This window comes from Aricia agestis, chromosome 13, assembly GCF_905147365.1.
Source record: "Aricia agestis chromosome 13, ilAriAges1.1, whole genome shotgun sequence".
NCBI lineage: Eukaryota > Metazoa > Arthropoda > Insecta > Lepidoptera > Lycaenidae > Aricia > Aricia agestis.
Window position 1 is genome coordinate 532,131 of NC_056418.1, and position 26,575 is coordinate 558,705.

General features: G+C 36.1%; 1 protein-coding gene across 2 annotated transcripts in view; it reads right to left on the reverse strand.

Annotated features, from left to right (window-relative positions):
- The window catches only part of LOC121732869 (unconventional myosin IC), a 51,300-nt gene that overhangs the window by 23,735 nt on the left and 990 nt on the right, over nucleotides 1–26,575 (reverse strand). Inside the window, exon 1 of one of the 2 annotated variants that reach the window (XM_042122867.1) lies at nucleotides 22,886–23,133. The exons of the other annotated variant lie outside the window; for it this stretch is intronic. The gene's annotated coding sequence lies outside the window, so the exon portion shown is untranslated. Of the gene's footprint in view, nucleotides 1–22,885; nucleotides 23,134–26,575 lie in introns of those variants that run through there. 2 annotated transcript variants of the gene reach the window in all.

Here is a 26,575-nt window from a genome sequence, read left to right on the forward strand (position 1 = left end):
CGTTGCGGTCTGAATCAACCCTTAGCTACACGAAATGCGGCGCGTACGTTGCGGCGCGTTCGGCGGGTACAGTGCTGACAAATGTGCGATCAGCTTAAAGACAGCCTTTTTTGACTTAATAATGACTACTATCGTTTCAAACAAAAAGAAATAGGTAACCAACAATAGAGTCGCAGCGATCTTTTATATTCGCTAACAAAACGATTCTGACTCACGCAACAATTTACAATAGTGATTGCATTTGTCGGACTTCCCTTGAAAATGTTTTTTTTTTCCACTTTTGGCGTCCCTGCTTTAACTCCTGAAGAATGAAGGTTAGAAGGCTTTAGCAGGGAAAGTTTCCTAAGTAACTTCGGAGTTTAGATTTTCGGGTCACGTTTTCTCGGAAAACCTAAGTGACGTAAGAATCGCCAGATGAAAAAATGTTAAAAATTCATATCTGGTCATTGAGCCCACGGCATAAAAACCCTGGGACGAAACACCAGAGTACTCGTAAGTAACTATAATTTTATAATTTTTCAACTTTATTATATTATTAGTAATTTTTTCTATTTATATTGTAATTTCACATTTATTTGTATACTTACTTAAATTTTAAGGCCGCTCTACGCAATGCATCATGATGGACGACCAGTCTTCAGTATGCACAACATCATATCATCATATCATCATAGGCAAATTATAGACAATAACTAAAGTTTTAAATAAAGATTATTATTATTATTCTTAACTTGATGACCCGCAAGTCGCAACTCCGTTGGGCCAAAATTCATTTATAGCGCGGCAACAGTAGGTACATTTCTCAATCCTGGGTCTCCAAGTCCATACCAAATTTCAGCAAAATCGGTTCAGCGGTTTGGGCGGTAGAGGTAACAGACAGACTGACACATTTGCGCATTTATAATATATTAGTAAGTATGGATATGGATATTCGTAATCGCCTAATTGCTCATCATGGGCCAACTATCAAACCCCCTTAAACTCGAGTATATTTTTGACAGATGCAGTTTGTACAGGTTTTATGTTTAACTCCAGAGAATCGAGTGTCCAGTATTTAGGTGACTGAATTTAAGTCGGCAGACAATATTGGCAACTTGTTTGGGACTAAAAACTGATCTTGTATTATAACTGTGGAACCACTTTTTGTTTAAATCAGTGCAGGGTGCTACAGTATTATTTCAAGCACATCAACTTAAAATAAAGGCGTCTACTTAGAAGATATTAACTATGAAAAATATATATTTTAATCATTTTTTTGGTAAGTATAATAAAATTTAAGGTAAATACACTTGTTGGTTGAAGTGCTGAATATTAAAAGTTAAGTATCTAACATTCACCTGGCCTTAAGGTTTTTAAATGTTTTCTACTCCATATCGATGTTAGCGGGTATAAAACGCCTTCTAATCAAATTATATAGTTATTTGGATCTGTCCCTTTTGTAGGGAACACTGTGTTCACCTATGAGGCTGACATTGACACTGAGTGTTGAAAGCCTCTGTAAAATAAAAAAGATAAAAAAAATAAAAATAAAAAACGCCTTCGACCATTTTGATCAGCAAAAAATTGGTCTTGGTCTTCCTTTTATTGGTAGACCAAGACCAATTTTGCTCATCACCACTCGAGTATGCAAACTAGGAAAAAAATTCAGAAACGGAAAAAAAGTTGTAGGTTAAACAGTTAATAATGTTACGATTGTCTGTTATTAATTATTATATTATTAATAATAAAAAGAGAAGATAATATGATGTTTTGAGACAGGATTATCATTAGTCATTACTCATTAGTCATTACATTGGCAATAAAGCAAGAGGCCTGGGACTGGGACTTGAGTTTACTCTAACCACAGTTGCATTGCTGCTATTTCAGGATATAACCAAATTTGTCTGCTGAAAGTCAGTCACCTTGCTATTTTAAGAGCTTTCTTACAAATACCTAGCTATAAACTGACGGACGCGGAACAAAGAGTGGTAACTTTTAAATAAAATGCATTTTAATCGTCATAATTTATGAAATTGCATTATAAGCGCGGTAATTTGAAATGGCCTCACTTTGGGGTTTTGGGGCCATTTTGACATTTATGTGGCGACATTCACGTGATAACGATTGGCTTACCTTTTCTGGTATGATTTTTTGTGTCAAATATGTTCGTATCTCCTGAGTTTTGGAATCTCTGGTTTCGAAATCATCATTTATTAGAGCTAGGACAGTAAATATTCTAAAATATCTATCCTACGCCCGCACTCAGACACATTTAATGACGATTAAACTTAAATTTAATGGAGAGTTTGACAGCTTATGTCAAAATCTTAATTTAATTACAGATATATGTAATTATTATTTGATAGGGTAAAACGCCTAGTGATTAGACGGTACCAGTCATTGGACAAAGCATAAAAACACATTAATTAGGGTTGATTTAAAAACTGCCTGTTTTAAAGTAATAGAACGCCTGATTTTAAAGTAAATTTGTGCTTCTTTGTGATTGTGAATATAATTTGTGCGTAATTATATTACTGACCGTCTAGGGTTGATATTGAACATCGCGCGCCTTCAATCTAATTGTCAAATAAACTGTTCAATAAAATTGAAGCGTGATATTGACAATAAAATTGATCGTCTAGGGCAGGGGTTCCCAAACTTATTTTATCTACAGCCCACTTTCAGAACAAATTATGTTTTAGAGCCACCCCTTGTTTCTATTTAAAATGCATCCAGTTAAAATGAAATTACAAATCACCCCCCAAGCCTCTACACAACGCCCCCATTTTTTTCTGGATCCCACACCGCCTCCTTTATACCTTCAGCGCCCATAAGGGGGCGTTATTGCCCACTTTGGGAAAGGCTGGTCTAGGGGCTGGCTAACGTGGTAATGATCTGTCTTTTTGTTTATAATTCTAAACAATTACAGCGCGACGCGACGCGACGCTGTCTCAGAATCAAAACACGATATTGTCACTGACACCATGACGTCAGCCCCGTCTATATCGGTCTCTTTCCGCTCATTCCAAATTTGAATGAACATAAGTCATTGGACAATATGGCGGGGAATATTTTTTTATTGATGCAAAGTATTAGGCAAAAAGCTTTCGCCTAAAATAGATTTCGTGTATGTCGAAACTTCAAACTATCCTTACTAATATCATAAATTAATTTAACGTGGGAGAGCCATGCTTCGGCACGAATGGGCCGGCTCGACCGGAGAAATACCACGTTCTCACAGAAAACCGGCGTGAATAGCGCATGCGCTGTGTTTCGCCGAGTGAGTGAGTTTACCGGGGGCCCAATCCCCTACCCAATTCCCTTCCCTTCCCATCCCTACCCTCCCCTACTACCCTATTCCATCTTAAAAGGTCGGCAACGCACCTACAGCTCTTCTGATGCTGCGAGTGTCCATGGGCGACGGAAGTTGCTTTCCATCAGGTGACCCGTAGGCTCGTTTGCCCCCTTATTTCATTAAAAAAAAATAAAAAAAATCGAAAGTGTGTCTGTCTGTTAAACCCCTGAACCTGATAAAAGATTTTCGGCACAACGAAGGGGCAACATAATATCTTAGATATTAAATATTAATTTATGAGTACGTAATAAATGTTGATATGCGCTCTAGTAATGAGCCAACTAAAAATAACAACCATTTTGAATAAAATATGGTCAGTGTGTCTGAAATCGTAAAACAATATTACACATTCATAACGACGTACGATAATTACGTAAGATTGAGATTACACTGCCGTTACGTAACTTAAACATTTCGGTCAAATTATTTTTATTGTTTTTAGGGTTCCGTACCTCAAAAGGAAAAAACGGAACCCTTATAGGATCACTTTGTTGTCCGTCTGTCCGTCCGTCCGTCTGTCAAGACCCTTTTTCTCAGGAACGCGTGGAGGTATGAAGCTGAAATTTATATCAATTACTCAGGTCTACTGTCCCTTGAAGCTGTGAAAAAATCAAACTTCTAAGCCAACGCAATCAAAAGATACAGCCGTTTATGCCGCAAATTTTCGACACTTGCAAGGGAATCAAAACCTACAGGGTGCTTCCCGTGAACTCAGAATCTTGAAATTTGGTACGAAGCAACGTCTTATAGCATAGATAAAGGAAAAATTACGAAAACCATAAATTTTTAGTTACATCACATAATATATATTTTTTTAATAATTTTAAACTTACTACCCATTTCCTCATAAACGCGTAGAGATATTAAATTGAAATTCATACCAAATACTCAGGTCTATAATACCTTTAAGCTGTCGGAACCCTCGGTGCGCGAGTCCGACTCGCACTTGGCCGGTTTTTTAAGTTAAAATTATTTCTTTAGCGGTGTTGTTCCTTAGGTCACGTTACTTGATCAAAAATTCGACGAATGGAGAGTTTTTTTTATGACTATTGCTGTTTTTGGAATTTAAATATGTAATACAGTACAATCGTATATTACCACAAAATACAAATTAGAAATGTTACAATTCCAAGATCCGAGCCTCCATTCCCCTAACATCCAATTGCCTAGCAACCGTCACCGGACTGTGTTGCCTACTTGCTACATCCTCCCGCTCTATCCCGAACCGGGGACGCGGGGACGTTACCCCGCGTTTGGGATAGGATACTTTCGTGGTCGCCTACAATTACGCTTGTCCTTTATAGGAGTTTGGAAGTTGGATGGGAGTTGTTACCAACAGATGAAGTAAGGCGTGCCTTGTGATATTTGCCTATGGAGGTGCTAACTGCCAATGTTGATACTACCCAACTCCTATTATGTACTATGTATTATGTACTTATGATTTTGTTTATTTTATAAGGGCTATTCCTCTTTGGCATAAAATATGTTTGACCTTTGTCCGTCGATGGTCTACGACGGATTTCTTCTCTCAAATTCTGACATTTTATATTACGAGGTAGATGATGGCCGCAACTCAAAACGCAAAGGACACTGGGCAAAAATATATGGAGATTGGTCCAAGAGCCTCCACTGATGAGACTAGTGCGAAACGAAAGTATATACTTGTCTTATGACTCTGACAAAATATTATCAAAATTCATCCCGGGAAAACTTATTTACCCTCATGTTAACCTTACTGGAAATGGTGCATGTTTACACATGTATTTTGTTTATTTAAAGCTTTATGAGGGTGGCATTGTCAGTCAAGCGCCTCCGTAGTCCAGTGGTTTAGAGCGCGGCTCTTGACTCGGTCGTGGGTTGAATTCCCGCGTTGGAAATATGATATTTCCAAGTTTGGTTAGGACAATGCAGGCTGATCACCTGATTGTCTGACAAGTAAGATAATCCATGCGTCGGATGGGCATGTAAAAAGTTGGTCCTGTGCCTGATCTCTCGCCTTCATCGGTCTTCCGTCCCACTGGGTTAAAGAGTAAAAAGAATAGAGAGTGCTCTAGTGTACTGTGCACACACTTGGCGCATACATTTGGGGACTATAAAATTACCTCTGCGTAACTGGCCTGGTTTCTATGAAACCGGCCACCATCACCGAAACCGGAGTAGGAGTTATTGCTATTTATTGTCGGTCACCAACAAAACTCCTTTTAAAATAAATTGATTAAAAAAGACATGTATGACAGAACTTTATGGATTTGATCACTGCCGCTATTATTTCGATGAATCGAACCGACTTTTGCTTTGTTTCTTTGTGTTTGGAAATAGTTAATTCTGAATATTATGTTTTCACCCTCAGCAAGAGTGCTTTGTTTACTGTATAACCGTTCTGTTTTATGCAAAAGACGAATGTCCATTTCGTGGTCGTCTACAATTACGCTTGTCCTTTATAGGAGCTTGGAAGTTGGATGGGAGTTGTTAAGTCCATAACTCAAACGCTTTTCGACGCAAATCTAGTTTATAACGTGTTCTCCACACATTTACTATATCCACATTTAGAGACTATTCCGAAAAAGCTAGCATATTAACTTATTAATAATAGTCATTCATTACAAGTCATTTGATCCGAAGACCTACTTTTTTATTATAAGCTAAGCCTAATATAATATTATTTAACTGTTGAATGAATGAAACAAGGTTCTAATAATAATCAAATTATATTTATTCGTCAATTATTATATTATCTAAAAAAGGGCAGGTTGATGGATGTTATCTTCATAGCGGGCATAGCCTATGCCCGCTAGCATAACAATTAAATACCAGGAGTGCTTTGTTTACTGTGTAACCGTTCTGTTTTACGCAAAAGACGAATGTCCATAATTCGAGCGCTTTTCGACGCAAATCCAGAAGCTGCTGTGATTATCACAGAAAATCTGCAACCGTATCAGGTATTGAAAAGTATTATTTTTATTATTACAACCGTTAGGATTAATCATACCTTTAACTTATTATTATTGACAATATTACCAAAAATGCTTTTTGATTAAACCACTTAATATTACTATTATTCTCGTATACCGTATGCGACAATAATACATCATATTAATAATTATATAATATAAAATAATAAATATTATCATAATATATACATCGTATAAGACGTTAGTTTACCATTATATATAAATAGTTATACCTTCCTACCTAATATACATTTATTTCTTAATACTAAGTACTTTATAACATTATTTATTATTTCAGATTTTATTTTCTAACGCTGAATACATTTGTCGACCTTGTTGGCTAGGATTTTTGGAAAACGTCCGTCAGCAGCGTCATATACAACAACCACCAAATGTTGAAATCATCGCGGACCGTCCTATCGATGCCGATCAAAATCTAGAACGTCCGGAACTAAGTATGGAGCTTCCTTCTTATTCACGCCAACCAAACTCGTCCAATGCCTGCATGTATTTCGGCTGCGACCATAGGACACGCCGCCGCATCCCAAATATTATAAAAATACGTTTGCTAATGGATTGCAACTATTATGTTCCTGATGCGGCACGTGTATGTGACTTTCATTTACAGACTAACGATTTCGAAGAATTATTACACGCACCAAATCTTAGTCACAGTTTCAATAACCACCAAATAACTGATATTATTAACACGACAAAAAAAGTTGCAGAGAAAAGAAAAGTACTTATACGATTTTGAAAATCTTGAAGACTTTGATGATGATGAGCTTTATTATTGGACAGGTCGTACAAAACAAGATATTTCTTCAATATTAAATGAAACTCCATCATTAAAAGAATGCGGAGAACCCAAAACTGCTCTTGCTGTAATTCTTGCTAAACTAACAACCGGAGAACCGAATAACAGATTAGCACTAATTTTCCATATGAGTCGCAGAAAACTTGAGCGATTAATGAAATTCGCTAGAGAGACATTGACAAATGAATATGTAACACGCCATCTTGGCTGGGACCCTATAACAAGAGAGAGTTTGTTGCAGCGGAACCTGTTTTTACCTAATTCACTTTTTAATAACCCTGATAATGCTAAGCTTATAAGTGTGATTGATGGGACATATGTATATATTCATAAGAGCAGTAACTTCGGATTTCAAATCGAAACATACAGCCCACACAAATATTGAAACTTATTGAAAGTATTCCTGGTAGTGTCCAGCGATGGCTATATAATTGATGTCACTGGGCCACATGGAGCCAAAATATCTGACGCATCCATTACTTTGGATATACTGCACAATGATGAACATCCGTTCCATGTATATTTTGATGAAGGTGATACATTCATACTTGATCGAGGGTTCAGAGATGTTATGGATGATTTAGAAGCATTCGGCTACGACGCACACATGCCAGCAAGTGTTGCGGTTGGTGAGACTCAATTAAGTACCTCAGACGCCAATAAATCGAGAATGATAACAATGATTCGATGGGTGGTCGAAGTGGTAAACGGACGCATAAAAAGAGACTTTAAGTTATTTCGCCAGGAGTTTTTTCACAGCGCAATGTCCCATATGTTTGCTGATTTTAGGATAGCAGCTGCTCTTACAAATGCATTTCATGTCCCTATTTGTTGTTTCCAACGCGGGAATTCAACCCACGACCTCCGAGTCAAGAGCCGCGCTCTAAACCACTGGACTACGAAGGCGCTTGACCGACAACGCCACCCCATAAAGCTTTAAATAAACAACAAATATGTCTAAACATGCACGCACCATTTCCAGTAAGGTTAACATGAGGATAAAAAAGTTTTCCCGGGATGGATTTTGATAATATTTTGTCAGAATCATAAGACAAGTATATACTTTCGTTTCGCACTAGTCTCATCAGTGGAGGCCCTTGGACCACTTTTGCCCACTGTTCTTTGTTTTTTTGGAACGTACATTTTACCGGGATAAAAAGTATTCTATGCCTATCCCGGGACTGAAAGTATATTATCTACATAACAAATAGCAAAAACAGTTCAGTCTTTTGTTCGTGAAAAGGTTACAGACACACTTTTGCATTTATAATATTACTATGGATTTTAATTTTTTGTGCCTCGAGTGCCGTTTTGAGTTTGGACTTTAGCAGGCAGCATTTCATAAAAGAATTCACGTAACGGCATTACACAGCGTAACACAATATTTACTAGATAGGAATATATCCAAAAGCTACGTGTAATGTGTATCATATATTCATATTACAGTGACGTCATGTACTGACTACTGCGTAACGTAATTTGGGTAACATGACACCGGCTCAGAGTTTAGTGACCAGGGTGATCGGATAAGACACGGCCAAAATCTGCAAAATCACGGGTTATGACTTTTTTACACACGTGAGTCTTCCCACACTCCACAAAGTATTTTTTTAAAACTAGGGTACAATTACTTCTAAAATCTGTGGGTACAATAATTAGTGATTGGACAGTACCAGTCATTGGACAAAGCACAAAAACATAATATTTATTAAGGTTGCTTTAAAAACTACCTGTTCTTAGGGTTCCGTACCCAAAGGGTAAAAACGGGACCCTATTACTAAGACTTCGTTGTCTGTCCGTCTGTCTGTCTGTCTGTCTGTCACCAGGCTGTATCTCAAGAACCGCTGTATCTAGACTTATAAAATTTTCACAGATTATGTAAAAATAAAATTCATGGGGGGCTTCCATACAACAAACTTGATTTTTTTGGCCTTTTTTTGCTCGTTATCAATAATGACAATAGGTAGGCACTTGAAATTTTCACAAAGGCCTAAATTATATATGTATACTTTAATAATTAATAATGATATTAAAATAAAATAAAAATTTAAGGGGGGCTCCCATACAAAACCCACAATTTTTGGCTTATTTTTGCTCTATAACAGTACGGAACCCTTCGTGCGCGAGTCCGACCGTACATTTTCGGGAAAAAAAATAATATTTTGTCCTTTTTCGGAACGGTACGCGGTAGGTACCGTACCCGTGAAAATTGGTTCAGCGTCTTAGGCTTAAAAGGTAACAGACACACTTCCGCAGTATAATATAAGTATGGATTATTATGGATTATCCTTCGACAAATCCGCGAAACATTTTTAAATAAAAATCTACTTTTTAGTCCCTAGCTAAAAACTTCAAAATGCACTGTACAACGTCTGTTCATCTATTGCAAAATACTATCCGCCATTTAAAATCGAAAAAAGGTCTTCTGCGAATAAGTTTGAAGTTGTGTTATTAATTATTATGGTCACTGAGCGTAGGAAGACAAAGAATTGGAGTAACAAAGCATTTTGCACCTACATGTTTGCTATATTTTGAAGTTAATGTGTAAGTAACTATAAAAATATGAGTAATGAGTGGTTGTTTTAAATGTTTATATATTTAAAACAACCACTTCTAAGTTATAAATTTAATGATGTCGCCAGCAACTCCGTTGCGCCAAAATTCGTTTATCGCGCGGAACCGTACATTTTTCCGGAATAAAAAGAATCTTATGTCTTCTCTTTACAGTAGTAAATCCCGAATAAAGGGAGAACACATAATATCTCCATTACAAAACACTAAAATCGTTTCAGCGGTGTGGCCGTGAAGCGGTAACAGACAGACAGACTTTTCCATTTATAATAATATTATGTATGGACTCGAAATCAGTCGCAACTTCGTGGTATTCTTTTATCTTGCGGGAACCGTATAGTATTTTTCGGATTTCGGATATCAACAGCCGCTAATAAATTGCACAGATTATATAGCTTATGTCTTCATTTAATTGCAGTTACATAATTAATATTCGTCTCTGCCAATGTCAAGATCTGTCCTGCAAATGATGATAATGATGATGACGATCAAGATGATGATCATGATAGAATGCACGCTCCAAAACTTTCCAAATGCATTGACAAATGTCAAGGCAACACTAGTAGGTCGCGCTTCGTGATCTACTAACAATAAGTCTTCCTATTTCCTAATGTCTACTAGAGCCACATCGTTAAATGGCTGTGTAAAATAATTTAAAATAGAAAAGTCACCTCTTGTTCCCATACAAATAAAAATATTTTCGTAGCGTATTTAACTATTCAATCTAAGCTGATTTGTCATACGACATGACTTTTCCAATTCCAATATGCTATTCATATTATGCCAGACAAAAGACAAGCAGACCTATAGACTAGTAAGTAAGCATAGGATCAAAATGTACTTTGTCGGCATGACAGCAGTCAGCTGCAGTCCATCCAGTTTTTATTAACAACAATTTTACAATCTTAATTTTTCTTAAGGTTTACCTGTATACAGGGCTCGGAACCGGTATTTTTTCAACCAGGTTAAAGCGCTCTTTAAGCGGTTTTTGGATTTGTGTCCGCTCGGAGCGAAATCGAGATGCGAGCGGTATTGCTTCTGACATTAACCTGGTTAATTCCTCGCGGAAAGTAACTAGTGCAGTGATATCTTCTTTCCCAATAGGCCATAATTTGTTTATTTGTTTTGAATGTGTGGTAACGTGTTCAGATCAGAATTTAGTATGTTTGTGATTAAAAAGAATGGGTCGGGAAAAGTCTAATATCATCCATAGGACCTAACTATTTTCAATTCAACAAAAATAAAAATACTATTATAAAATATATCTAGCAAAAGAAACACATGTAAATACTTGATACCTGTTGAACTCCCTGTTTAAAAAAAACTAGCTTTTAAATAAAACCGAAATCTATAGTACGACGAATACAAAACGGATATAATTTATTACTATGTAAAATGAAAAAAAAAAATAACATTAATAGCATACAAGGAACATAACATAACATTAATAGCATGCAAGTAAAGAGCACAAGTCCTATCCAATTACGCCGAGGAGTAAGACAGGGAGATGTTGTTTCTCCGAAACTGTTTAATACTATGTCGTCTGCAAACTTTTGCGGTTTGCAGACGACATAGTCATTATTTCAGAATCTCTGCAAGACCTGGAAGAGATGCTGAAAAGCCTAAGCAATTTTTCCGAACGGGTGGGACTCGGGATGAACCTAAAGAAAATCAAAGTCATGTTTAATAAACATGTTCTCCCGAGACCTGTCGTCGTTAATGGCGCTAGTCTCGAAGTTCTGCAATAATACGTATATCTTGGCCATACAATTCAACTAGGGCAGCACAACTTTGAGAAGGAGGCGAATAGAAGAATACCCTTAGGCTGGGCTGCATTTGGAAAGCTCCGAGATATCTTTGAATCGTCGATCCCACTATGGGTTTTTAATCAATGCATTCTACCGGCAATGACATTCGGAGCTGAAATGTGGACACTCACCGTAAGACTAGTTCACAAGTTTAAGGTTGCTCAGCGTAAAGAGCTATGTTGGGAGTATTTCAGGTGGACAAAAATCCTAATATAGTCATTCGCCAGAGAACTAAAGTCACCGACATCGCTCATAGAATTAGCTCGCTGGAGTGGAAGTGGGCTGGTCATGTCTGCAGACGAGAAGACGGTAGATAGAGCAGACAAGTTTTAGAGTGGAGAGCGCGCTTAGGCAAACGTAGTGTAGGACGTCCCACAGCACGGTGGACCGACGATTTGAAGAAAGTGGCTAGCTGCAGCGGTTGGATGAGGGCTGCCCAAGATCGGGATGGTTGGCACTCATTGGGGGAGGCCTACGTTCAGCAATGGACGGCAATAGGCTGATGATGACGATGATGATGAATGTCTACTTTAAGATTATCTTGGTTTGCGGGCTCACAAATGGCCGGAAATGTTCGGCACACCACCTTGAAATTTATTGACTCTGAACTCGTATATAATCTAGATTCTAGAATAATAATTTATGTTTTTGTAAAATTACTATTGTGTCATGATGATTTTAACTTTACATTCAACTTCAATCAATACTTTTTTTTTTAGATAAAATAACTTTTTTTTGAATACGCAAACCAATTTTTTTCCTGAAAGGTAAAGAAATTTTCTATTGAATACACTTTAGGCAAACCAGTGCACATGGTGACGATAAAACATTTTTTGGCAAAGGCCTCCCCCAGGGTCTTCCATTTTTCTCGCTCCTGCGCCACCGTTGGCTAGCCGGGCTGGTATTATGCGTCCAGCTCATCGCGCCATCTCTTTCTTGGCCGGCCACGGTTGCGTCGTCCGTCTTCGGGTACCCATTCAGTTGTTAACTTTGCCCAGCGCGGCGGTCGGGGTGCATTCGGCTAACATGGCCAGCCCAATCCCATTTTAGTTTTGCCGTCTTGGCTCCTACATCCTTGATAACTGTTTGGGAGCGCAGTGTGGTGTTTCTTATTTTGTCGACTAGTTTTACTCGCAACATACTGCGCTCCATCGCTCTTTGACATACGCCCAGTTGGGACTTTTGCGAATCGGTCAATGACCATGTGACCATTATGTACCGTAGGTTAGGACGGGCAGAATACACATGTCGACGAGTCTGCGTATCAGGGAGATTGGTAAATCTCCCTTCATCAGCGTCTTCATGGACGAGTAGCTCTTCTAGGAGTTTTCGATTCGTCGATCGACTTCCTTCCCTTGTCTGTTATGAAAAGAAACTAACTGGCCCAAGTAGACTCGTCGACATAGTGTATGTCTTGCTCGTCTACCTCAACCCTACGTCTCGTGCTGTTTGTCATTAATTGAGTTTCGGACCTGTTCATTGTAAGTAAAACATTTATTCACTATTTTTTTCTTACATTTTTTTAAGTTTGCAAATCAATCTAAACTATCTATTTTCATCAAAAAAATCCATGCACGCTATGAGGGCACTTTTAAGATTGACAGCTCCCAGACCATGACTTGCACACTATCCTGTTCAGTAATCCAGTCTTATAACTACCAAATCTATTAAATTTTTGTTTCTTAACAACCTCACCATAAAAAAGATTTACCTATTCTTAGGGAAATAATATCAATACACTTTCTTACCTCTATTTTTATTCATATTCATTTCGAAATCTTTCTGTATTTCGATGGAGTGGCGACACTATAATATTCTTGGGTATCGTTTGAAAATTAACGTCCTACTTGACTTTAAGGTCCTTCCCCTATGGAGATTCCATAATTTATCGTATTTAGAGCCTTATAAACTCATAAACTGAAAGCTACAAAGCTACAATAAAAATACAGCAATAATCTTCAGTATATCAACATTCCTTTCCACGTTTTAAATTTTCTATTTTTGTTTATTAAACTTATGATAAAAGCTTCCAAAGTAAAACCAATTTATTGAAATTCCAGCATAAAACATTCAGCCTCTCCGTAGTATTTACAAATGACTTTTATTTGAAACACACGCCAATAGATCGACAATATCATAAACTACATATTTCACGTTTTAATTTTTTTGGGTCAATTTTGAACTAAGATAAGTAAAAAAATAGGGTTTTTTGGACCTCGGCAACGCGGCAAATGTATGGTCAAGGTCGTTTGCTCGGGGGACCGCTTTAATCGTAGGAAAGAATAAATTCAACTAAAAAGCTAGTTTTTAAAAGGAATGGGTGAGGATTGTGGTGTGTGTGAGTGGGCGGGGCGAGCGATATCGCGAACGGTTCTAACAGGTATTTTGAGCAGTGAGCGATTTTATTTTGCTCTTAGAACAAAACCAGAAATAATTTCGGTCCGTTCAGAGCGGAATCGAAATGAAAACGTTCTTTTGTAAATGCCGCTTCTCACGAACAGGATCGCGACAATTAACCAGGTTTCCGAGCCCTGCCTGTATATAGTAAAATTAATTAGTAATTTTAACTGATTAGTTAGCAATTAGCGGCTTGTGTCTGAATACGGCGCGGGCGGTGAAATTTAATTAAGTTTAACCTTCAATTTAATGAAGAGTTTGACCATGTTTGATAGATAATGTATGGGGCTTACCGCTTATGTGACAATTTTGAATTAAGTACTTAATTACTTAAAATATGTTTAAGTAATTACTTAATGTTCCACTCTGAATGCGGCAGTTAGAAGCCTATGTCCGCTACCATAATATGTGCAATGTGTGCAATGCACACGGGCGCCATCCTCTAGGGGCGCCAAATCACCATCCTTTAGGAGCGCCAAAACCAAAGCCCCAAGGACTAGCACTTGGCCGATATTTGTTTGCTTTATTTCACCTACCTACCATAAAAAATAAATAGAAAAAACTTGCCTTAAGGGGCGCCAAAATCATTTTTTCACACAGGCGCCAATAGCCGTTACGGGGGCCCTGCCTATGTCAATTGTCAAGAGATGAGGATCGTGTGCAGAGTTTTAAATCATTTTTCGAAATTGGCCTTGAACTAACCGACACAGGCGCAAGGGCAATGACAGCCAAATTCGTGATTCGCCACATGTCCGTCTTGTCTTATGGGAAAGGATTACTCCACTGCTAGTTATACTAATATTATAATAATTTATTAAAAATAATATGGGCAACGATGATACTTCATGATGTAAGGTGGATGCTGGATAGAGATGAAAAAAAAAGTTTACTTACTAAAAAAATGCTGCTAATGATGAAAATTTGTTTTCCGTTGGTAATTTATGGTATTTCTAAGATAAAGGCAAGAAATTATTTTTATCGTAATGGTAACTAAACATAGTAGGTATGGCTGTGGTATAAGATTACCAGAATCTGATGGCAACAAGTGAGAAAATAAATTGACTCTAGCAATACCGGGGTGATTGGAATAAAACATTTTGATACCATTTTTAGGGTTCCGTACCTCAAAAGGAAAAAACGGAACCCTTATAGGATCACTTTGTTGTCCGTCTGTCCGTCCGTCCGTCTGTCAAGACCCTTTTTCTCAGGAACGCGTGGAGGTATGAAGCTGAAATTTATATCAATTACTCAGGTCTACTGTCCCTTGAAGCTGTGAAAAAATCAAACTTCTAAGCCAACGCAATCAAAAGATACAGCCGTTTATGCCGCAAATTTTCGACACTTGCAAGGGAATCAAAACCTACCCTGCTTCCCGTGAACTCAGAATCTTGAAATTTGGTACGAAGCAACGTCTTATAGCATAGATAAAGGAAAAATTACGAAAACCATAAATTTTTAGTTACATCACATAATATATTTTTTTTTAATAATTTTAAACTTACTACCCATTTCCTCATAAACGCGTAGAGGTATTAAATTGAAATTCATACCAAATACTCAGGTCTATAATACCTTTAAGCTGTCGGAACCCTCGGTGCGCGAGTCCGACTCGCACTTGGCCGGTTTTTTTTCCTTATAAGTAGCTGGTTATTCTGTGTGTGAAACATGCAAATACAGAAATTTATCCAATGATCAAGGATATTTTTTGAAAATTTGTCCTCAGATTCTGGTAGACCAACCTATAAAATAATTTAAATTTTTATGTAAGCGACAAGCGTATGTAATTTGGAAAAAATTTTAGAAAGGTGTTAAACCAGATGAGGCGCTATCGCATTTAAAAATAGAATATAATTTAAAATTGGAATTTCAATAAGGAAAGTTAAAGGTAGGTACTGGCCGGCTGCAAAAAAAGGAAAGTCATATGACAACTTTTTAAAGACATTAAACTAAAGGGAAAGGGCTCGAAAAGGGCGCAGTATGACACGTTTTGCAGTGCCCAGGGAAGACACGCCCTAGGGCGCGGCCGACCCACATTGTACCAAAATATAGGCACATATCGACATTATATGTTTTCTATAATACCTAATTTTCGATGAAAACAGCAAGTACTTGAACTATGTGCAGAATTCAGAATTAGCATTCGAAAACAAAAAATATTGTACAAGAGCAATAAGTAGTAAGTAGGTACTTAAAAAAATCGATACGAGAAAGAACAGAAAGATTCAAAGATTAGAAAATAAGACAAGGTTTCTATAAATCCCTGTGACAAATAAAAAAAAATTAAATGTCACAATGATATTCGCCTAAATGCAGTTGTTGCAAACATTTGGGGGTTCACAAATAATTTGCGTGCTTTCAAAATTTTTTTCATCGAAATAGGAAGAATGTTTTAATAGGAATGCATAACAAAACCGCATGGGAAAGTGTTGCGTTTTCCGTATCGCTGTTCCCATTATTGTTCTATGGGAACCAATAAACACAGTTAAACTAAAACAATCATGTTTCCTATTAGCAAAAACATTTTATAAATAACGAACCCTAATTAATTACATAAGTATTTATTTACTTGTACTTTCCTAGTACACAATTCAATTATTTTAATTAGAATTGTTACGAAGAAAAATGTGATACTGTCCTTTCACGTCATAGGTTTTTATTTTTTTTTCTTGACATACCTTTTGTTTAGCCCATAAAAATGACAAGTTAATTGAAAGACCTGAAAAATTACGTAAAATAACCACCTTATGTGAAATTAAGTCTATTTAAAAAAATCCACCTTTACGCTTATCCATGCTGTCTGTCTGTCAAGCGGCTTTACTGATGTATCAGACACAGAGAGCAACATGGATAAGCGTCGGCCTGAAGTATTTTTTTTTTAAATTAGGGGGTTAAAGTTGACTCTAATATAACTGAAAATTCTTGTTTAAATAAAAAAAAATGCAATGTTACAATGTTCTTACTTCTCAGTGTGTAACATTGTAAGAATGCAACTCACATAAGTCACGTTTACTTAGCTGTGTCAATAGGTGAATCATAGTTATTGATTTTCACAGTATCTGTTACGTCAGTAATTATACAAATTATTACAATTTGTGTTTTTTTTTTTTACCTTCGTTATATTTTTTTTTCTAAATTGCGCCTATCGAAGTTAATGAGATCAGCGTGACTCTCAGCTCGGTCGAAAGATTTTTCCTCGAGGCTCTCGGACATATTCCCACAACTTATAATTATGGCATAACGACGTTCGCCGGGACAGCAAGTAATAATATAGATATCATTATCTACCAGTCCTTGTAATTAATTAGAACCGCTTATCGTTCTTGACTGATTCACCGCATGAGCATGTCCTGAAGACTAAATAGGTTTTCCTACATTATTTAGCATACCTACATAATACATTACTAATATAGGTCTTTGTGTTGAGCTGTTTCTTTATTTTGCGAAAGCGGTTACGTGGTAAATTACTTGATATATCGTTTTAAGGATCCATATTTACAAGGAAAAAAACACGAGAATTGACGGTACCTATTTTGCCTGTTTTATTTCTACTTAGGGCTAAAACAGCTGTTATTACTTACATAAGACAGATTTCTGATAAAAATAAGTAGTAACAACAGCAGTAATCTGAATATATAAGGAATTAAAAATCTAGGACAAGAGAAATTTTGGTATAAATTTATACATTTTAAAATATTTAAATATATTTTAATTAAATTCTTTGTAATATATGAGGATGGTGATGGAATCGTTACTTCATGCAATGTAACTATGCTAATGTCAATGTGTGATGTAAAATAATTTAAAAAATATATTAAGTAGGTACTGGTTTAGTCTTAATATTAGCTCTGTGGGTTTAGTGATGGAAGATGGCGCCTTTCCTAGTATTTTTATAAATCTTCTTAAACCGTAGAACAACAACATGGCAATTGGCAATACAAATTGATTTTAGGCAGATGGAGGACCTATCACCTACGTAAATCATTCATTCATTCAATATTCGTTAACAATTATCTATTTGACTGTCGAAAACTCAAGCTCTCAGCAGCTCTCAGGATCATAGAGTACATTCTTATAATTGGAAACTCAGGATCTAGGGATGTCACGAAGGAAGTGTTTTTCAACCTTTTTTATGATCCTGGTTTGAAAAAATATTTCGCGACTCACCCTCTGCTTTTTTATACTTAATTCATGTATGTTTATGAATATATTATCCTTTTGCGACTTATAGGTTGAAAAACACTGTTTCAAGGAAAACTTAGCATCGCAAGCAATATTATTATGGATTAAGCTATCCTACTCATGGCCGAGGTATTTTCCATCTATGAGGTAAATAGTGTGGCATTGACACATTTATTCTGCAGGCTAGCTATCGCCTTAGTTTCGGATTTCAAGTTAAGCGCGTTTCCTGTTTATTGATTTACCGAAAGAAAACAGATTCGCTTGGCTTTCCGCCGTAGATATAAAATCCATACTAATGAAATGAGAAAGTCCGTTTGTTTGTTACGTTTTCACGCCCCAACCGCTGAAGCGATTTTGATTAAATTTTGTATAGGGATACTTTGAGTCCCGTAAAAGGACGTAGGATAAACGGACGGTTTTTGTCCCGGACAAAATAGGACGGTTCCCATGCGATAAAGAAATTTCCGCGCAATGGCTTAGCGGGCGTCATTTAGTAGCTAATAATGCCATTAAAAGGTTAAGAATATGCTGATCGTATGATTCAAATTCTTTAAATATACAATAGTATAAAAGCTAGATGATGATATAGACAAGTTATAATAAAATATGGCCTAATTCGCAAGTAGATGATTGATGATGATGATGCTTATAATTTAGTTAAAGTAGAAAAACAATGCACACGTCGCGCGCACGTAGAACATGTCGCCATGTTAAGCGAGCTTGATTTCGAGGACATGGTAGAGTTTCTCTACCGTATAATATTTTGTATGGTGTGAATTGTGATAATAGTGCCTTAACCCGTACGATTTGTATATCTATATAGGCGGTACGCGCTACAATGCGGGGTTTCCTCAGTCACGCGCGACCGATAATGCTATTATGGGGTCAATGGGCCACGCACTGTTATGAATATAAAAAATTTAAATTCGTTTTACTGTTATTTTTAATGGAATTTAAATTTTTTTCCAAAGTTTTGCGGTGGGTTAGATAATTTATTTTTTAAAACGTTGTTGATAGGTAAACTTGCTAACTCCAGTAAAAATTTCAGAAATCGGGAAGGTTTCTAAAATTTTTGACTAGATATGTATTACCCACAGACCGCTTGTATCGTGCTCTATGGTTTTTGTGAAAAGCAATTTCAAAGTAAGGACGGCTTCATTTTTTCTGTTCTTATATTATTTTGTTCGGCAAAGTTTGTACGTTCAAAAAGTGTATTTTTTTTTAATGAAAATCCTTTTTTATTTAGAGTTTTTATTTTTTTTGGCGATAACCTTATATGGTGTACTATGGTGTGTCTAGGTGCTGCTAATATAAATCCGGTCTAACATTGTAGAGAACGGTGTACTTATAAATTGTGTTGTAACTGCAAATTACTATTGCATTAGGAGTTAGGACTCCCAATTTAGTAGAGCCTTTGTAATAAATAAAATAATAAATAAAACTTTATATAATATTTTACTCTTTTACTACAAAATAGTATTTTCTATATTTTGTACATAGAATTGCTAAAGTTTACTAGAGAGGTTTTTTTACGTTTTGAACAAAGAACGAGTTACTTATTTCCATAAAGCTCTCTCTACGTTTGGCCATAATGGATATCTGTGATTAAAAAGTTGCCCAAAGCATCGTTTTGATTCGATCGTGAGCGAATCACAAACATCTTAAAAACAAAATTTAAAAGCCGCCAACGCACCTGAAGCTCTTCTAATGTTGCGAGTGTCCATGGGCGACGGTAGTTGCTTCCCATCAGGTTTACCCGTTTGCTCGTTTGCCCCTTATTTTATATTAAAAAAAACTAATATTATGCCTATCTACACGTTCGAAATAGCTTGTTGCCCATTACGCTCCGCCATCAATGCGAGGTCGCGTTTATATTGGAATAAAGAGCCTCTGTCCATGTTGCGTATATGAAATTATCGACATGACTCATGTGTAAATAATAAATATTATAATTGCGTAACGCATTTGTTTAATTGTTTATTGATTGGTCTATTGTTCAGTTTTGTTATTTCGGCCATTATAATATTTGTATAGCGATAGGTCTTGATTTTGACTCACTAAAATATAGCTGTATTATAATTTATACTTTATGGATAAAAAAATCGGCCAATTGCGAGTCGAACTCGCGCACGAAGGGTCCCGTACTGATATAAAGCGAAAGTATGGAAAAAAATATTTTTTTGTATGGAGCTCCCATATAATCCCCTTAATTATTTACTTATTTTATTTTAATTTTTATTATGAATATTAAAGTCTACATATAATTAAAGATTTTGTGAAAATTTCAAGTGTCTACATATTCCCATTATGGACTTCGAGCCGAAAAGGTTAAAAATCCCGTTTGTTGTATGCCCCCCTTAAATATTAACTTTATTTTGTTTTTAGTATTTCTTGTTATAGCGGCACCAGAAATATACAATCTATAAAAATTTCAGAAGTCTAGCTATAGCGGTTCTTGAGATACAGCCTGCAGACAGACAGACAGACAGACATCGAAGTCTCAGTAATAGGGTCCCGTTTTTACCCTTTGGGTATGGAATCCTAAAAAGGATGAAAATATTCCATATTTTAATATTTGAAGAAGTAAGAACCAAAAACAAACACGTTTTTATTTGGTTAAAAAAAGTTTAGGCCCTCTGAATCGGCTGTGTATTTTTCATAGTTGTCTATGGTTTTTAAGTTTAACCTGCAAATGCGTATGGTAAATATAGCCTTAAGTCACTGGGGTTAAGCTGCGATGACAAATAAACTCGTTTATAAAGTGAGTAGGCGGGAACCGTTTTCGAAAAATGAAAAATGACTAACACTGACGCACCTTCTGTGCGAGGTAAGGCCTTTTAAATTTGGCATCACGCCAGAGCAAGTGTAATAAGAGACAAGTGTAATAGGAGATAAGAGACAAGCTTGATTTTATTATTTTTGTGTTTTTACTTTTTGACTAGGTATTAGATACATTATTTGTATTCATGTCCAACAAAAAAAAAGAAAGATCCTAATCTATGGTTAAACAATTTTCGAATTTCGAACGTGTTCGTCGATTACGATGTGGCTCTCGAGTAGTCTTGAGAGTTATCAGCTGACATAAATACCTCATGAGATAAACTTTATTGTTTTGTGGTATTGTCCTCTGTCCACCTAGTGGGAACACTTTCGTGTTCACAATGATGAAAGTGTACCTGCTGAGTGCTGTGTGACAAAAGACAGTGTTCTATTGTTAAAAGCTTGTTGCAATTACTTGTAACATTAGTTATAAATGTAACTTATAACTCGGCGATGAACTACAAGTAATTAGGTTATTAGTTTATTACCTACGAATAATAAAAACGTTAAATTACTTATTTATTTTATTGCTTACTGCCAAAATCATGAGTTTAACAGAATATGTAGATATGGGGCTTATGTCAAATCTTCATTAAATTACCTAACAGTCTCGTCTCTGAGTGCAGCAGTTACTTATTTTGGCCATATTACATAATATATCGAAAGGTGTAAAAAGAAGAAAGAACTATCTAGCTCAAAAGGATGACATCATATTGTGTGCATCAACCGTCAGCTGACTAAACTCCCGCTTCGGTTGCATTTCCATGAACATCACCATCACTTATGAGACTTGTATTAATTTTTATTTAATATATTATAATATTGCACCTTTGAAGCTTCGAAAAAAGAAAATGTGCACTTTATAAAAGTTCTGCACTGATCTAAAATGCATTATTTTATTGAATTAATCAAGAAACGATTTACGTGTCCATTAATCAAAAAGGAATTCTCCAATGAGCCGTCGCAAAGCGCCTGTTTTACATGGAGACGACCGCGACGTTAGAGCCGGGACACAAAAACACGGCACGATGTCGTACGGCGTCGTACGGTGCCGTACGGCGCCGTGTCGGACGCGCGTCGTAAAAAACCACGGCACGGCGCCGTACGGCGTCGTACGACGTCGAGCCGTAGAAACTCACGTAGAAATTCAAGATGAGTTTCTTCGGCACGACGCCGCACGGCGCCGTGCCGTGGTTTTTTACGACGCGCGTCCGTCGCGGCGCCGTACGGCACCGTACGACGTCGTACGATATCGTGCCGTGTTTTTGTGTCCCGGCCCTAACACCACCACGCTAGCGTAGGTAATAGGTATTACGTTTTCATCAAAAGGATGTACATTGTACATTCTTAATTCATGCCCGTTGGCATTAACGGTAATAATTGGCATATTGTAAACCCGTTTGGCCGGTGCGCCTCAAGGACGATTCAGGGGTCAGAGCCCAGGGGTTGGAGACACGTTGGAGACGAATTTTAACTGTCGCGTGTCTTCCAAAAAATACTGGCCGGCAATAAATTGTAAATACATTTAAAATAGGTTTGTAACCCCTGAAGTTCTGACAAAATATGTCAAAATTATTTTCACAACCTCTTATCGTAGTGTTGTGCCATACTCTTATCGATAGTTTTCTTACTTGCGAAACCATACGCGCACGGCGACAAAAAATTAAAATAATATGTCACAAGAAATTCTTCTTGCATAATTTATTTACATTAAAATAAATTATGCATTTCAGTTAAGAAATAATATGTTAATAATAAAAATTGAATTTTTATTATTAACGTATTTCTTAACTGACGTTTTCATGCAAATAACAGTTATGAACTTCAAGTCGTAAGTTGTAACGTATTTTAATAATTCAATTTTTTTTATGCTTGTTAACATCAGTTCTGTATATGACCTATATGTGTAACACTTAATGGTGGCAGAATAAACGTTTATTTATTTATTTAAGTAAATTATAGTGGATAGATCTTTTGTCAGAAAATCAGGATTCACAAAAACACTCACCTTAAAGCTCAAACCAAAACTTGATTATCAATTTGTTTATACATTGCACTCAAAGAATCACAAAACTTCTGAAAAGTCGTATAACACTCAGTTAAAATTGATATTTTCTATCATTTATTAGTGAGTTACTTATTAAAAAAGTTTTTGGCGTGATGATTTCAAATAAAGAACGCGCACTCACATATTATTTTAAACGAGGAACGTTAAACGGCCGGCGGCGACCCGTCTCAGTGTCGGCGGTTAACTGACGTACCTTGTGAGAGCACGCATCAAACGCTCCTTGCGGTGTCGATATGACACACGTGTGATGACGAAAGGTGAACAGAATCACAGAACACTAGACTCCTAAAAGAATACTGAGACTGCATAAAAAATTATCTCTCTCTCTTAGACGATCTAGCCTTTACTAAGAGACTCGTATCAAATTGTTAGCGATATCGATAGTATAAGACGTACGGTAAGTACTTTATAAAAGAAAACTTTCTATTTATTTATTAAAGAAAATACAAAACAGGGGTGTATTAATTACTTATCGATTTTTTTATCAGTGTAAAAATGGCAATACATCCTATTTTAGGGTTCCGTAGTCAACAAGGAACCCTTATAATTTCGGTCTATCAGTCCGTCTGTCCGTCAGTCCGTCTGTCTGTTCGCGGTTTTTCTCAGAGATAATATCATATTTTTGAAGAATCACTCATAATGAGTGATTCTTCAAAAATCATTCATAATAATAAGCTTCAAAATATAATCTAGGACTCAGTTTCGTAAAACAATTAATCCTTAGGCCAGTGTCCTTAAGTATAAAGCGTGTGGGGTATTCTCAGAAACTAGATAAAATAAAAATAAAATATAATAAAAAGTATACTTAATGGTAACATTTCAAATATTTTTATTAAACAAAAGTTTTGTTTTAGGAGTTCTGTTACTAGCTACCAGAATTTGATTAATTATTTTGTAAAGCAAGTCGTTAAGTATACTAATGCTAATCTCATAATTTGCTGCCAAGGACTCGCGTAAATTGGTGTCACTGGCAAAATCGATTCTTAGTTTCTTGTTTGTATCTAAAAAAAAATATGTGTCTTAGGGTAATTCCAAAAAAGGGGTCATTCCGAAAATATTACAGTACTACCAAGATTTGAAATATTTTTGCTTTAGTAAAATTGATCTTGTCGCCATTATGTTCGTCTCAAGAGAAATCAATTTTACCAGAACGAAAAATATTGCAAAACTTGGTAGTAATTTTATATTTTCGGAATAACCCCTTTTTCGGAATTACCCCAAGTCATTAATTTTGATTTACATGATGTTGACAAAGTAAAAAACGTTAAAAATATTTTATAAGTATTAGTCATCATAATATTGTCCAATCCATATCATAATAATATTATTGAATTAAGGAATTCAGGGGGGTTTTCTAACGTCTGACTCACATTAGATTTCATTAGAGGGTTACCTCATAGGCTCACAACCATATTGTATTTGTGTGTAAGCGTGTGTTACGCGTTATTGACACACATAATTATAATTTAATATTATCGGATTATATCACTCACGGACCACGGTTGGGGTGGCATACATTAATGCCACACATGCCTGCTGTTTTTTTATAGTATAGGAATTAGGAGCTACACATCGCCTGATAATGATGTGATAATGATCACTATCGAGTGAGATGTTACTAACACAGGCCCCAAGGCACCCTTCGGCCCCAAAAATTGAGCAAACATGATAATATTAGTCATCCCATCTGCATCCCTGACTATGTTTTCGGGCAACCACGTGAAACGTAAAGCGCCATGGGACACGTACTTACTTAGGTACTACTTTTATTTCATTATCCTATTTAATTTATTTAGCAATGTTTTCGAGCGCGCATTGTGAAATGAATTAAGTAACGGCGACACTTTATTATGCATTTAATGATTACTTAAGTTGTTATTTAATGAACACTTTGATTGGAAATTTTTGGATTTTATGATAAAAGTTGGAAACCACCAGTTTTTTTTGTACAAAATTTATCCTTTCAACCGTTAGTCATGAATACTTTCATAAACTCTTGTTCGAAAACCTCAAAAGCCGGTCTCAAGTAACTCCTTGAGTAATCAATTATAAAAAAATAAAAAAAATATATCCACAGCCGAACATATAACCTCGTTTTTTGGTAGTCCAGTTGTAAGACAAACAATAGAAGAGCGTAGAAAAAAAAAGTTAAAAATCTGTTCACAAACGGCGGTGTAATCGTTGAACATAAAAACACAGTTATAGGTCATAACTCATAATATAACCATCTATTTTGGAAGTTAGTTACATAAATTTCAAATATGCATTCACACATTTGAAATTCCCTATCATTATCTACTATTGCTTACGACATAAGAATGCAATTTGATAAATTAATGAATGTGTATCGGAGCGAGCGCGATGACTGATCAATTTAAATAAATGAGAGCAATGAGTCTCAAGTATATTCATTATGATCCGAACCAGCATCATTATGCATTGTTAGTTTTTTGCCATTTTATACCTGTTTGCCGGGAGTCGGGACATGACACGTTGCACAAGCACAGAATATATAATTAGTACCTTATGGCACAAGTTGACACGACGAATATTTTGAAGTATAAAATCTCCTAATATCAAAATCAAAATATTTTTTATTCCGAGTATTTTTTTTACAAAAACATTTCCGAACGTCGATACTAAGATGCCTACCACCGGTTCGGGAACTAACCCGGCGAGAAGAACCGGCGTAAGAAACTCGCAATATAGAGACAAAGACGTTAAAAATGACGTTATCATTTAATTATTTTTTTTAGTCTCAAGATACGTAGTATCCCCTTAGTAGTCTGAGGTCTCAAGTCTCAACTGACCACACATTTTGTCACGACATACCTACTTAGTTAGTACCATGTCTGCTACACTAGCTAAAAGCCGAGCTTTGTGAGGGCTCGCGTCGTCACTCCTTGGCTGACTGATGATAATTATTGATAACACATCTACATATAAATAAAAATTACTATGTGCACAAATCAATAGGCGTGATAATTTTTCCGTAAAGTGTACCACAAAAGTGCTCACAGTTGTGACTTGTCTGATATACTAGGGCTCGCTTCGCTCGCCCTGATAAACCGGCGCAGCTACGGCTATAATGGTGAACAGTTGATTTAAGGCGCTCCCCCTACGGAGATGCCGTAATTTACCGTATTTAAAGCCTTATAAACTCATAATTTGAAAGCTACAAAGTTATATTAAAATACAGCAATAATCTTCAGTTTATCAACATTATTTCCTCGTTATTAATTTCATATTTTTGTTTATTTAACTCATTTCCAAAGTAATACCAATTTATTAAAATTGAAGCATACTTTCAGCATCTCCCTAGTATTTACAAATTACGTTTATTTGAAACACACGACAATAGATAGACAATTTCATTAACTACATATTCCCCGTTTGTATTGTTTTTGATCAATTTTGAACTAAGATAAGTTAAAAATAGGATTTTTGTGCGATCTGGGCAACGCGTCAGATGTATGGTCAAGGTCGTTTGCTCGGGGGATGGCCTTAAGAAAATATTATCATGTTACGTTATTTTTTATACTTATAAGTACAGAGAAAGTGTGTAAGTAATAATTTTTATTGATAAATACATATATTAAAATTTGTAATAATTTTATGTGTAAACTTAAT